The sequence below is a fragment of the Mixophyes fleayi genome, chromosome 3 (assembly GCF_038048845.1).
Source record: "Mixophyes fleayi isolate aMixFle1 chromosome 3, aMixFle1.hap1, whole genome shotgun sequence".
NCBI lineage: Eukaryota > Metazoa > Chordata > Amphibia > Anura > Limnodynastidae > Mixophyes > Mixophyes fleayi.
Window position 1 is genome coordinate 308,472,272 of NC_134404.1, and position 15,246 is coordinate 308,487,517.

Below are 15,246 nucleotides of genomic sequence, written 5' to 3' on the forward strand. Positions count from 1 at the left end.
GGGTCTCTTACCCCTCTTCCTGCACCCCCTTTTCCCTGGCTCTCACCCCTCTATTTGCACCCCCTTTTTCCCTGGCTCTCACCCCTCTCCCTGCATCCCCTTCCTCCCTGGCTCTCACCCCTCTATCTACACCCCTTTATCCATGGCTCTCACCCCTCTATTTGCACCCCCTTTTCCCTGGCTCTCACCCTTCTACCTGCACCCCTTTTTCCTGGCTCTCACCCCTCTATCTGCACCTCCTTTTTCCCTGGCTCTCACCTCTCTCCCTGCACCCCCTTTTTCCCTGGCTCTCACCCCTCTTCCTGCACCCCCTTCCCCCCTGGCTCTCTCAGTCCTCTTCGTGCACCCCCTTCCCCCCTGGCTCTCACCCCTCTATCTACACCCCTTTATCCATGGCTCTCACCCCTCTATCTACAACTCTTTATCCATGGCTCTTACCCCTCTATTTGCACCCCCTTTTCCCTGGCTCTCACCCCTCTATCTGCACCCCCTTTTTCCCTGGTTTTCACCCCTCTATCTGCACCTCCTTTTTCCATGGCTCTCTCAGTCCTCTCCCTGCACCTCTTCCCCCCTGGTTCTCTCAGTCCTCTCCCTGTACCTCTTCCCCTTTGGTTCTCTCAGTTCTTTGACTATAGGGCATAACCGCACTAAGTGAGTTAATAGATTTCCATATCATACATCCCCAATATTACTGACTATGCAGTTTGTACCAGTTATTCATAGATATAAGAGGTGCACCCTCTTACTACATATAATGTATAGAGAAACAATAGGAGAGAGAAAAGTATGTATAGAGGCACTCCAGGATGTGTTATAGATCTAAAATATAATACATTTTATTAATATATATTAAAAACTGTTCCATACATGAGTGAAAATAGAAATAAAAATATTAAAATAAAAATGTATGTGCAATGTGACACATTGCATACATCCTGGAGTGCCTCTATCGCGGCACCCCCCCCCCCAACCCCCAGCGATTTGCGAAAGTCGCGGCACCCCCCTGTGGAAAAAAAAAACTGGCAATTGTGTGCAGATTGCAGGGCACAATGCAGATGATGAGGGAGGGAGCAGAGAAGCCGTCATCCGGCGTGTAACAGAGGTGGCTGGTTCCTGGAGAGGAGCCAGCCACCAGGAAGTAACAGGCCGGCCCATCTAGCCATCGGCCCTTCTGGCATTTGCCAGAAGTGCCAGATGGCCAGTCCGGCCCTGTATATACTCATGCTGTCTTGGAATGGGTTATGGTAGTGTGCTCCATACAAGTCACTTGAAAGTTTTATATATTCCATTTTACTTCTAAATTTGTCATATCACATTTTAGATTAAATTTCTGTTTAAATGGGACAAGCAAAATTATTTATTCAAGAAACATTATGTTTTCACTTTGCTAATAAATCAGATAAGAAGACTTCAACTATGGTTTTAGAATGTGTTTGCCATTAGAAACACTGCTACATAATGTAGCGTTTTATAATTTTTAAAACAAACAAATTAACAGAATTGCTCTACAGAAAAGCAGTTCATAATAGATCTAATTGTGTATTTAGCAGTACACAAACAATAGTGTGTGTTTTACATATGGCTTTCATTATTAGAAAAACATTGTATAAAAAAATGTGACTTTTATACTGAGAAACAAACCCTAATCCAATGCAAAGTTCATATTGTAGAAAGGAAGATTAACTGATTTTGTAATTTAAAGAAAAGTCTCCAATATCAAAAAGATGGTTCCAGGGAACAATGGGCAACAAGGTCCAAATTCATAAATCAGGACAATCACATCGGGTTTCTTCTGGGAAATCTCTCTGTTGTCCAGCATTGCTAACCAAGACTATATAAATCTTACAGAGAACTTGGGCAGGTCTTCAGAGATTTCATTCATGCTTGTAAGTGTATCAAGCTGTGCACGATAAATGGATATAATCAATGCGGTAATTGTTCATATTAACTTTAATTCCAATAAAAAAGGCTAGCCATAATTTAGACATAAATATGTCAATGTTCTCTAGTGCTGACATATAGTGACATTGTATTGTTTTGTTACATTGATATTTGTTTTGGCTCTTACATGTTCTAATTTTTTTCTTTCTTTTAAACAACTCTCAGATCAAGAGCATAGCAGGAGTAGGACAAGTCTTCTCCAAATAACTTTCCATTAAGAAAAAATACTGTAACATACACTATATGGACAAAAGTATTTGGCCACACCTGTTAATTATTGAGTTGAGGTGTTTCAAACAGACCCATTACCAGAGGTGTATAACACGAAGGACCTAGGCATGCAGTCTCCATTTGCAAACATTTGTGATACAAAATGGGTTGTTCTGAACAGCTCAGTGACCTCAAGAGTGGTACTATGATAGGATGCCACCTTTGCAATAATACAGTTCATAAAATTTCATCCCTGCTGGATATTCCACAGTCAACTGTAAGTGTTATTATTAGAAAGTGGAAGCATTTAGGAATAACAGCAACTCAGCCACGAAGCGGAAGACCACGTAAAATTACAGAGCAGGGTCAATGACTGCTAAGGCACATGGTGTGTAAAAGCCGCTCTGCTGATTCCATAGCTGAAGAGTTCCGAACTTCCACTGGCATTAATGTAAGCACAAAAACTGCTGCATGCAAGCCTCACATCACCAAGACCAATGCCAAGCATCGAAAGAAGTGGTGTAAAGTACTCAGACACTGGACTGTGGAGCAGTGGAAACGTTTTCTGTGGAATGATGAATCACGCTACTCTGATTGGCAGTCAGATGGGTGACTCTGGGTTTGGCGGATGCCAGGAGAACATTACTTGTCTGACTGCATTATGCCAACTGTGAAGTTTGATGGAGGAGGGATAATGGAATGGGGTTGTTTTTCAGGGTTTGGACTAGGCCCCTTATCTCCAGAATCTTAATGGTTCAGCATACCAAGTCATTTTGGACAATGCTATGCTTCCAACTTTGTGGCAACAGTTTGGGGAAGGCCCTTTTCTATTCCAACATAACTGTGCCCCAGTGCATAAAGCAAGGACTACAAAGACATGGTTCGATGAGTTCGGTGTGGAAGAACTTGACTGGCCTGCACAGAGCCCTGTCCTCAACCCGATCGAACACCTTTGGGATGAACTGGAATGGAGATTGCGAGCCAGGCCTTCTCGTCCAACATCAGTGCCTGACCTCATAAATGCTCTACAGAATGAATGGGCACAAATTCCCACAGCAACACTCCAACATCTTGTGGACAGTCTTCCAAGAAAAGTGGAAGCTGTTATTGCTGCACAAGGGGGACAACTCCATGAAAAAGTATATGTATTTTAATACAATGTTATTACAGTACCTGTTGGTGTAATGGTCAAACGTCCGAATACTTTTGTCTATATAGTGTATTTAGACATAGGATTGAATTCTCCCCAATATGTTTTTTCAGGTTAATTCTGCTGCATGGTGAATGCAGTCTCAAGATAATTTGAACCAGGGATCACTGATCTCTGTGGAGAAAGTGTCTGCAATTGACATGGTGCTGAATCATAAAACAAATGTACACCAGGCTCCCACATACTAACCAATGTGCAAAAGTACATCGGTGCCATGGCTCAAACAATACACTAGTGCAAGTGCCCCCACATACCAACCAAACAGTACACCAGCATCCAAGCATTCTGCCAGTACCACTGTGCAAACAGTACACCATCACTGGTATCCCCACATACCTTGCAGTGTCCATCACACATGTACAGTTGTGCGCTGATCATGTCATTTACATGTAGGGATAACATACTTATGTAACTGGTAGATGCTACTGCTTGAACATAAGAAAATCTAGTGAGTACCAACAGGCCACATGCAAAAGTCAGAATGTTATTGATCGTGCTGACATCTACTTGGGACTGCAGCAGTTATAACCAGTTGTTGGTTATGTGAAAGAATTTGTGTACCTTCATTGTAACTTCTAGTCCCCAGCTAGGTTGCACCAGACAATAGGTGCATTTGTTTAGTCGCTATGGTGACCTGGGGACTGGTATTTGTCCAGCACTGGCAAATAAAATCTCACATGTCAAAGTATTAGAACATTCTATACCAGTGTTGACTAACCTGTGACACTCCAGGTGTTGTGAAACTACAAGTCCCAGCATACACTTCCAGCAATAAGCTGCTATATATTGGCAAAGCATGCTGGGACTTGTAGTTTCACAACACCTGGAGTGTGACAGGTTAGCCAACACTGTTCTATACTGTACCAAAGAACATGGTTACAGAAAACGTTTGGTAATAAGTTATAGGTCTTTCATCACATCACCTCATTAACTAGTCCCATAGGCAGGGCCGGACTGGCCATCTGGCACTTCTGGCAAATGCCAGAAGGGCCGATCCGCATGTCCGCCGAGCAGCAGCACCCTGCGCGCTGCTCGGCGGACGGAGAGTCAGTGACTGGCGACTATGTGAGTAATCACATGGGACGGCACCACGCCACAGGCGCCGTCCCATGTGATTACTGCATAGTCGGCAGTCATTGATTCTCCGTTGGCTGACCAGCGCGCAGGGTGCTGCTGCTGCTGGATGTAAAAAGGTAAGTGTCTGTGTGTGTAAGTAATAGTGTGGCAAACAGTGGGGCTGGCAAACTGGGGCAAACAAACAAACAGTGGAGGAAAAACAGTGGGGCTAACAAACAAACAAACAGTGGGGCTAACAAACAAACAAACATTGGGGCTAACAAACAAACAGTGGGGCTAACAAACAAGCAGTGGAGGAAAAACAGTGGGGCTAACAAACAAACAGTGGGGCTAACAAACAGTGGGGCTAACAAACAAACAAACAAACAGTGGGGCTAACAAACAAACAAACAAACAGTGGGGCTAACAAACAAACAAACATTGGGGCTAACAAACAAACATTGGGGCTAACAAACAAGCAGTGGAGGAAAAACAGTGGGGCTAACAAACAAACAAACAGTGGGGCTAACAAACAAACAAACAAACAGTGGGGCTAACAAACAAACAGGGGGGCTAACAAACAAACAAACAGTGGGGCTAACAAACAAACAAACAGTGGGGCTAACAAACAAACAGGGGGGCTAACAAACAAGCAGTGGAGGAAAAACAGTGGGGCTAACAAACAAACAAACAGTGGGGCTAACAAACAAACAGGGGGGCTAACAAACAAGCAGTGGAGGAAAAACAGTGGGGCTAACAAACAAACAGTGGGGCTAACAAACAAACAAACAGTGGGGCTAACAAACAAGCAGTGGAGGAAAAACAGTGGGGCTAACAAACAAACAGTGGAGGAAAAACAGTGGGGCTAACAAACAAACAGTGGGGCTAACAAACAGTGGTGCTAACAAATAAACAGTGGGGCTAACAAACAGTGGGGCTAACAACCAGACAGTGGGGCTAACAACCAGACAGTGGGGCTAACAACCAGTGGGGCTAACAGTGTGGCTGTGGGGCTAATTTTGTGCATGTGTGGCCCCATGTTGCTATAGTGTACGTGCGTGTTTGGCCATGTTCATATAGTGTGCGCGAGCGCAGTATTTTAAATATAGCATGTGTGTGCGTGCGCGCAGTATTTTAATATAATATGTGAGAGAAGGGAGGATCTTAATATAGTGTGGGAGGTAGGCTATTTAATGGTGGAGTGTAGGTGGGGGCTAATTATTTAAGGTGAGGTGAAAGAACCTTTAATTTAATGCTGGGGTGGTTTAGGGCTATCAATTGAATATGGGGCTGATTTTGGGGAGAAGGGCTATTTATTGAATGTGAATATAAATTATTTATTGTCGGGATTGGTTGTGGAAAATGGCTATATTTATTACATTTTAATGCTATTTAATTTATTGCTGGGACTGTTTGGAGGGAGGGAAATATGTCTTGAGTAAATGGGTATACTGTTAATTTTATGTTGGGGCTGGTTGGAGGGAAATTGGTCTACTTAATTAATGTGAATATTATTATTGTGGGGACTGGAGGGAGGCCTAATTATAAAACGTGAGTGCTATTGTTTTAACATTGGGGCTGGTTGGAGTTTTCTAAATCTCATGTACCCATTTTTTTTTTCAAAATAGGGCATCCAATATTCCAGGTTCGAGACAAGAATGAACTGAGCTAAAGAAACCATCTGCTACAAGTGGTGAAAGTGACCAAGACAGGTAGGAGAGAGCAGGACAGTCTGCCAACTGTCCTGAATCTGGTAGGGCAGTCCTGAATTTGGATGACTGTCTCCCTTAGTCAGGATTTGGTCCGACTGCAAGGACAGTTGGGAGGTATGTCCCGCTTCACAACGTACTGCTTGTGAAGGCAACGCTGTGTGCTTCTAACAGTAGGGCCTGTGTATTTGTCTAAAATGCTAAATGTAATGTATTATTATAATGTATGTATCAATGCCCCATGTTGGCCACACCCACAACACAATGAGGTCACGCCGTGTTCAGCGCCACCGCTACGCGGCGGCACATATTTTCATTCCTGCTGGAACTGAGGTGGGCCTGTGTACCTTAAATGCCAGGGCTGATTTTTAGTCCCAGTCCGGCCCTGCCCATAGGCATAATAGGTCGGAGGTTGTCCTTGGAATGCAGAATATTATGGTATTGTGGATTCTGCTACATGTTATTAATGCTGCTATCTGACTGATATAGTAATATGTAAATTCATTACCTCCTCTTCTTACTAACCAATATCAAAATCTTCAATATCTGAGGATATTTCTGGGTTCCATAGTAAATGACAATATGCCAAACTTTTGTACAAGTTCCTACAGTCCAATGAGAATACTAATAGCTGTTATTACCTGAGCAACAAGTATTTTTGGTTATTTTACATTATCTTACGCATGTAAAACCTTTAGAAGCTGCACTGTTTAAAACACACAGAAAATAGATCATGAAATTCAGCATATTACCAAATGTTACATAGAAAATGCAAAAACTGCAGGTTGACACTTTTTTAGTTGCACCCTATAAAAGGAGGATGTGTCTACATTTGTGAGTTTGCGTTTAGTTGCAACCTGCTTTCATGTTAGTCCAATCATTAATTAATCTAAACATTTAAGTTTTGCTCCTAAAATACTACTCAGTTTATGTCTTAAAGTTTAAGACATAAACTGAGTAGTATTTTAAATTAAACTAATCATAAAAGAGTATTACCATTGGGACTATCTTTATTTCATGTGTCACTTTTCTATGGTTTAATTTTTTAGAATATTATTCAACTAGAAAAGCGCTTTTTGGGGTAAATGTATGAAACGGTGGTTTTTGGTGTATTAAAGACAAAACTGCTGCTAAACTGCCAAAAAACTGCTGTTTCATCCAGCAAAGCATTCACCATCGACATCCCAATATTTAACTTTGATTACCTACAAACCATCGAATGTATGAATCGGAGGTATTACAAACTGCAGCAAAACAGCTAAAGCAAAAAGATGGATGTAAAAGGTGAGATTGAGCAAACCGCATACTTTTTGAGCTATCTTGCCATTCATAACATAATAGGAGGCACCATTGACTTATGAATTATTGTGGCAATCATTATTTTATGATTATGGGGACAAAATGAATTTATAATTAACTATTGGGGGCAATACACTTTTATGATGGGGCAACACTTATTACATGGCACTACAAGTGCCAGCATGCACCTATGCACATTGTGAACTGTTAAGTGTTGATCCATCATAAAAAATTAACGGTGGTACTTAGTTTCACAATACTGACTACCCCGACACAGAAGACCACAACATGAGGATTCCGACTGAATAGTACAACGACCTGCAAAAAGAACTACTTACCGGAATGCAGATGACTTCAGATCACGACTCGCTGCGTTGCCAGGTGGAGAAAACGACGTCATCAGCAACCGCTACTTGGCTTAAAGGGACGATGGACCGTCCCGCCTGTCATTTATGTCATGTAAGTACTATTTTAGGAATGTTAGGAATATGATTAGGGTTAAACCTAACCCTAATATCCCTAACATTAGGGGTTTTTTTGCAGGTCGCTGTACTATTCAGTCGGAATCCTCATGTCGTGGTCTTCTGTGTCGGGGTAGTCAGTACTGTTAATAGGTACTACACCCAAAAATGAATGCCCCCATTAGCAATCAAACATTATTGCCCCTTAATATAATTATATATTCATATTGCCCTAAAATATAAACAATAATTCTGTCCCCTTAATATAATGAATAATAAAAATTTCCCCATTATTTATTTTGGAAAAAGTTGGAAACCCCCTTTTAAAAATCCTGCGTTTGCCCTTATTATTTCTTCTACTCTTTTGGTATAATGAGCAGGGGTCTTTATAGTTTCCATTATACTGGGACCAACAAGGTTGAAAAGTTGCCACTGTTATGATTGGAAAGAACAGCAAAGTTTCTCAGCCTGGTGCTTGTAGCCTCTGGGTGAGGGTATTGATTTTTTTTTTGTCACATTTGCCCTTGTGCTGACCTGGAGCTGGTTTTCCCAGCAGGTAGGGGGCATTCTCTCCAGGCTGTCTTGCGCTGGGAGTGGATGAGGATAGGAGGGTGGGTTTTGCCCATTTTTTTAATTCATTCTTTTATGACACTGTCCTTGCAGAATAGCAAAGCAAAAGCGGAAGTCGAAGATTGTAATGTCAGAACTCTGCATCTCTGTGAAACATTCTGTAATTACAGCGTTCTAATTACCCCTTCTCGTGTTTTCTTTTTTTAATTATACAGTCCATTGTGTATGGGAAGTGTTTTGTCCTGTTGGAGCAAATATGAAAGAGGACTTCCATGTAGAAAAATTCTGCTGGTGAAATATGCAAAACCTTTTTTCCTAAACTAGCATAGCTGTATTTATTTACTATGGTGCTCAAAACACAGTTGTAGAATGTATTATCACATCTGTATTTTCCATCTCCAGCCTTTCTGTGGAAGTGACATTTGCTTGTAATGACTTTGTCCAACACCACTGACTTGATGTTCCATCCATTACATCACGAATGGATGACATCAAAAACAATTGTGACATAGTGGTCACACAACACCTGTCATTACTGCAGACTGGTAGAAGAAGGATCTTGTGAAGCGTAGGATGGGTTACATATGTAGAGTAATATTGGAGTATATGGTTGCATATGTGGACTAACACAGGAGTATATTGTTGCATATGAGAAGTAATATAGTTATAGTCTATGGAGTTTGTGAGGCACCATATGAAGTTTACATATTGTGTAATGATAATAGTTGCAGTAGTGCAATGCAAAATAGGATATCTAGTTGGTACTGTGAGTTATAGTTGTGGGGCTGTGCAAAATATGTGTTATATATTGGCAGTAGTTATATTGTATCGAGCAAGATACTGCAGTGATATTGTATTGAGTGCAGGCAAAATAAGGATTCTGTGCTAGACTGTTAAACTAGGATATTGCTTCAATATATATATAAATGTTGAGCAAATGTTGTTAACATGGAAATTGTAATGAAATCCAGAATACATATACACAATGTTAGATCACGAACATCCCGTCTTCAGGTTGGCCACCTAGATACCACAGACAGCATCTTCCTAATACCTGGGTGAGCAGCTAATCTGTGATCATGTAGTTCAGACAGTAGTTTCTTTAAAATAATCATTCAGCCCAATCCAAAATTCAGGGCTGGATTATTCCTGGCAGAATCGAGTGCCCATCTATGGAATTTGGAGCAATCCTCTACTACTGGTCGGCTACCTTGTTTCATTAGGTGGAAATAAGAGTCAGACGATGCATTTCTTTCAGGATCATCATACAAGATAGACAAGGCCGTAAAAAAGGCTTCTGTGCAGAAAGTTGTAGTATGAAAGTCTATTACCATCAAAATGATCAGGTAAATTAGTTTAAGGCACGGAACGTGAACTTTGTACAGCAGTTTGTGTGTGTGCTATACTTATCAGTCAGCCAGAAAATGTACCGCTTTTGCAACTCCAAGATCTGGTTTCCCAGAATCTCTGCTGGTTCCAGTTTGGTAGTCATATTGGCAACACACCTCAGACTTTGGGACCAGCGATGATGTTAGGGTAGCAGCAGAAATTACGAGGTGTGTGACTTAAAATTACAGTCTTTATTTTATAACACAATTAATCAGCAAGAAACAGTATATGCAGAATATCAGATGCAGAGTATCAGGTTCAGAATCATATGCAGATTTATTAGGTTTAGAATCATATGCAGATGGCTTTGCTATCACCTCGGAATAATGCAGAATACAGAAAGTCCCAACATCAGAGCAGGAGATTAACCCAAATCAGCGAGCTGGGGTACAGCGGAATGTCACAGTGTACTTATCAGTAGTGTATAACAAAATCCAGAGCAGCCAAAGTATTTGTAGACAGACCCACAGTCCCTCAGATCAGCTGCCACAATAGCTCTTGAAGCAGTACGAAAGTCTATGGAAATTCTGACCACTTCAATTGGATTGAGTGGAGCTGCACAATTGATGGTCAGGATGCAGGCTGGAATGGATGTGAACACTAGAGAGATGTACCACCAGATGTCAGCAAACAGCACAGGTTGTATAAATAGTAATGGTACCGCTGTTGCGGCTTTCTCGGGACACCACCACCTCAGCAAGGAATGGAGTGCTGATTATTTGGCAACCAGGCAGGTAACAGGAACACAAACGGTCAGACAAAGCCAGGAATAAGGACCAGAATCAAAGTCAGACATAGCCAGGGATCACAACCAGTGTATATGAATATCTATTCACACTATATAAAAGTATAGCAGAAATAAAATTGTGTGTATGATTGTAAGTTGCACGTACAGAATTTCTGCTATGGTGTGTATAAAAATATATATAATGATACATACATTGAACACAAAGAGTCAGTTCAGGACAGAAAATGAACTGTAGTATTTATTGTGAAAACTGGAAGCTACCTTTGTGAAAGGTCAATGAGATTAGTTATTAAATGTTCATCAGCGTATTTGCTCAACTATTAGCAACTCTTTGGCATTAGCGTGCCCTTTAAAGGCCCAAAGTCAGGAGATCACCACAAAGAAGACACACACATAGTTATTAATGACTTACAGTAAGTACTGATAATATATGTTTGGATATACCTGGCAATTAGTAGGTCCATAACTTTACAGAAGTAAGAGGAATATATCAAAGGCTTCTAAGAATGTCTCTAGTTTCTGAGAAGAAAGAACACAATCAAGCCTATGTGAATGCAAAAGATTAATTGGGATTCCTGAAATTTTCTTGTAGAGTAAACAACTTTTCAAATGAAATGTAAATAAAAGCAGATCATTATTAAATCACACAGCACTGAAAGGAGCTACTGTAATCTATTGCATAAATAAAAGAAAGATGCAACGTATTGACAAGGCAGTGTGTTACATTATTGCTGAAATGGATAACACTATTTAAGTGTACCTGTTACCAGGACCTCAGTTTTTGTTTTGCAAGAAAATCAGGGTTCTTCCCCTGTGCTAGAGCCTTTAATCCAGCTTGCTCTTTATGCACTATGCTTTCCCATGTGCAGAACATAGTGCAATTTGATGGGTCAACTCAATAGTATTTTTTGTAACCTAATGGATTAAGACTGAATACAAGAACATGAACTGCCACAACCCATTGGAAAAAATACCTTAAGGCAGGGTTTCCCAAACCCAGTCCTCAGGGCTCCCCAACAGTGCATGTTTTCCATATCTCCTTGCTGGAGCACAGGTGTATTCATTACTGAATGACACATTGTAACAGATCCACAGGTGGTCCTAATTATGTCAGATGTGATCCAGAAAACCTGCACTGTTGGGGAGCCCTGAGGACTGGGTTTGGGAAACCCTGCCTTAAGGTCAGGATAGCTTGAAAATTGTATCCTCATAACAAAAAGTAATTTGAATCCAGGGTCAGCATTCCTATATAATGGTTCATAACCAGGGCTTGGAATCCAAGGAATCCAGGAATGCACTTCCAATGTTCAAGGTAGCTAAACCCACATGATTTTAAAAATAGCTCGAGAAACCAGGACATCTATTCAAAGATAAAAGAAGATGCATGTGCATCTGACAAGTGCAATACCCTGCCTTATAAAGGGAATTAAATGATAAATCTACCATTTATTATTATTACCTGCTTAATCTTAGTACTGCTGGTATTCACTAGAGCCCGCTGCAAAGCAGCATGGATTTGGTGTTGAGGTACACCGAACTGGCCCTTAGCATGGTGGGCGGAGCACTACAGGTATAGAATAGTCAGAAAAGTCGAGGTCAGCAGGATGCAGGTAAAAAAAACAGAATCAGCAAGCAGAACAACAGTAAGGAAACCAATCTGTCAGTGCAATACAAACTCAGGAACAAGCCGGGTCAATAATCAGGAATCAAGCAGTAAACAGGATAACATGCTCAGAACAACAAAACTGATTATCTGGCAGAGCAGGTAAAGAAACTGTTTGCAAGTTCAGCTCCCCACATGTGATATCAGCAATCACCTGATTGCACACATTAAACTTGCATCAACTGTGCTTGCCATGCTGTGCAGAGAAAGGCCCTAGGTGCATGTATGGCAGAGGCCTTAACTCAGGACCGTATCCTTTCCAATCTACTAAAAAGTGAAAGACTCTCCAAGAGATGTGGGAATCCAGTATTTGCTTAACCACATACTGGACAATTACCGGAGGGGGAAGATGACAAAAAGATGAATATCTGTTGATGACTAATGGTTTCAACAACAAAATATGAAAGGAGTTCGGTATTCTCAGACCTGCAGTTAAATTCAACTTATAAACGACTGGATTTATGTTTTGGAGTATCTTAAAAGGTTCTATGAATATAGGCGCAAATTTCATGGAAGCTACCCAAAGTTTGAGATTACGGGTGGTTAACCAATTTTAATTTTTTGTGTAACTACCTGATACTTGTTTGAGTCTTTTCTAATTTCTTCCTGACTTAAGCCAACATGTCTTTAAATTTGCGTAAAGCAGAATTAGCTGCAGGAATCTCAGGAGCTTGGTGGGAAGACAACATGGGTGGGCAAGCATGATACACATAAAGAATAAAGTAATGGTACTTGGGGATACTGCCATGGGTATGAAAATTATGAGCAAACTCTACCCATGGCAAAAATGCTATCCAGTTACCCTGATGAGCACAAACATACATCCTAAGGTATTTCTTATTATCATGATTTACACTCTCAGTTTGTCCATTGGTCTTAGGGTGATAGGCTGAAGATAATTTGAGCTTAATCTTTTAGTCCAAAATGATCTTCTCCGGGCATCCATGAAGCCGAAGGATCTCCTTAATGAATAGATTAGCTAGAAAAGCTGCAGAAAGTAAACCCTTGAGGGGCATTAAATGGGCCATTTTAGAGAATCAATCTGCCACAACCCATTTAATATTGCATCCTGCTCACAATGGGAGCTCATCCACAAAGTCCAAAGAGAGGTTGCAATAGTCCTGCAGGTTTTTGATTGACCACTTTATGTTGAACACAAGTGTCGCAGTAAACCATAAATTCTAGGATATGGGCAGCATGGTGGCCTAGTGGTTAGCACTTTTGCCTCACAGCGCTGGGGTCATGAGTTCAATTCCCAACCATGGCCTTATCTGGGTGGAGTTTGTATGTTCTCCCAGTGTTTGCGTGGGTTTCCTCCAGTTGTCCAGTTTCCTCCCACACTCCAAAAACATACTAGTAGGTTAATTGGCTACTATCAAAATTAACCCTAGTCTCTCTCTGCCTGTGTGTGTGTATGTTAGGGAATTTAGACTGTAATCTCCAATGGGGCAGGGACTGATGTGAGTGAGTTCTCTGTTCAGTGCTGCAGAATCAGTGGTGCTATATAAACAAATGGTGATGCTGATGATCTTTGCAGAGTGTAGGCCACCAGCAGCTTCCACAAACAAATGATAACATCTTCCTAACACCGGGATGACTGGAAAATCTAGTCTGATGCACCCACTGTCTTAAATCGGTCACAACAAAAGTTTTCCCCTGTGGAAATTATTTGGGTACAATAGTAGCAAGCTGGATCCAGTATGAGTATGGGTTTGTTAGACTCATCAACATCATCTGAATCAAAGGAACCACTGAGGGAGAAGGCTTTACTGTTTTGACTACCAGTGTTTCTGTACTATCTTGTGTAACCAACTATCTTTCTTCTATCCCAATGCTATCTAAAGCTCAACATGTCCAAAACGAGCTTATTATCTTCTCTCCTTCCAGAGTCACCACTTATCCTCAAGTCTCCCTCACTGTCAATAACACAATTTCCTTAGTCTACCAAGCCCTTGGTGTCACACTTGACTCTGCCCTCTGCTTTATTTCTCATATCCAGACTCTCTCCCAGTCCTGTTTACTCCACATTAAAAACATTGTCAGAATACGCCCTTTTCTTACTCGACATGCTACAAACACTCTTATCCTTACATTCTAAAGGGAGCGGTGGTGAGAGACAGTAGGAAGAGGATGGAGATGGTAGATGAAGAAGAGGAGGTGATGGATAGAATGGTTAGGAGGTGGTAGGATAGGCGAGCTTGAAAATGTGAGATTTGAGTGCATGTTTCAAGGACTGAAGGTTGGGGGAGAGTGGAGTGAGATGGGGTAGGGCGTTCCAAAGATTGAAGGCAGCAATCAAAAAACCGTAAAAAAAAAAAAGTGAATGCCTCTGCACATTACACCACCCTATCATGCATTTTTTTTAAAATGTCCAATGAATAGATCATAACAGAGTACAGTATTACAGCAATATATTCAACATACTGGGGTCACAGTCACACAGAACTGTTAGAAGAGCCTAAAGGATCAGAGTAAAGTTCTACTTTAAAGGAAGATCATCACACAGAGCAGTGTGTGATGTTAAAGGAGGATCATCAGAGAGGGAAGAGTGGGTTACTGATGAAGATCACACATAGCAGAGCGCAGGATCAGTAAGGAGGATCATCAGAGAGAGAAGAGGGGGTTACTGATGAAGATCACACATAGCAGAGCGCAGGATCAGTAAGGAGGATCATCAGAGAGAGAAGAGTGGGTTACTGATGAAGATCACACATAGGAGCGCAGGAGCCGTAAGGAGGATCATCAGAGAGAGAAGAGTGGGTTACTGACGAAGATCACACATAGCAGAGCGCAGGATCAGTAAGGAGGATCATCAGAGAGAGAAGAGTGGGTTACTGACGAAGATCACACATAGCAGAGCGCAGGATCAGTAAGGAGGATCATCAGAGAGAGAAGAGTGGGTTACTGATGAAGATCACACATAGCAGAGCGCAGGATCAGTAAGGAGGATCATCAGAGAGAGAAGAGTGGGTTACTGATGAAGATCACAC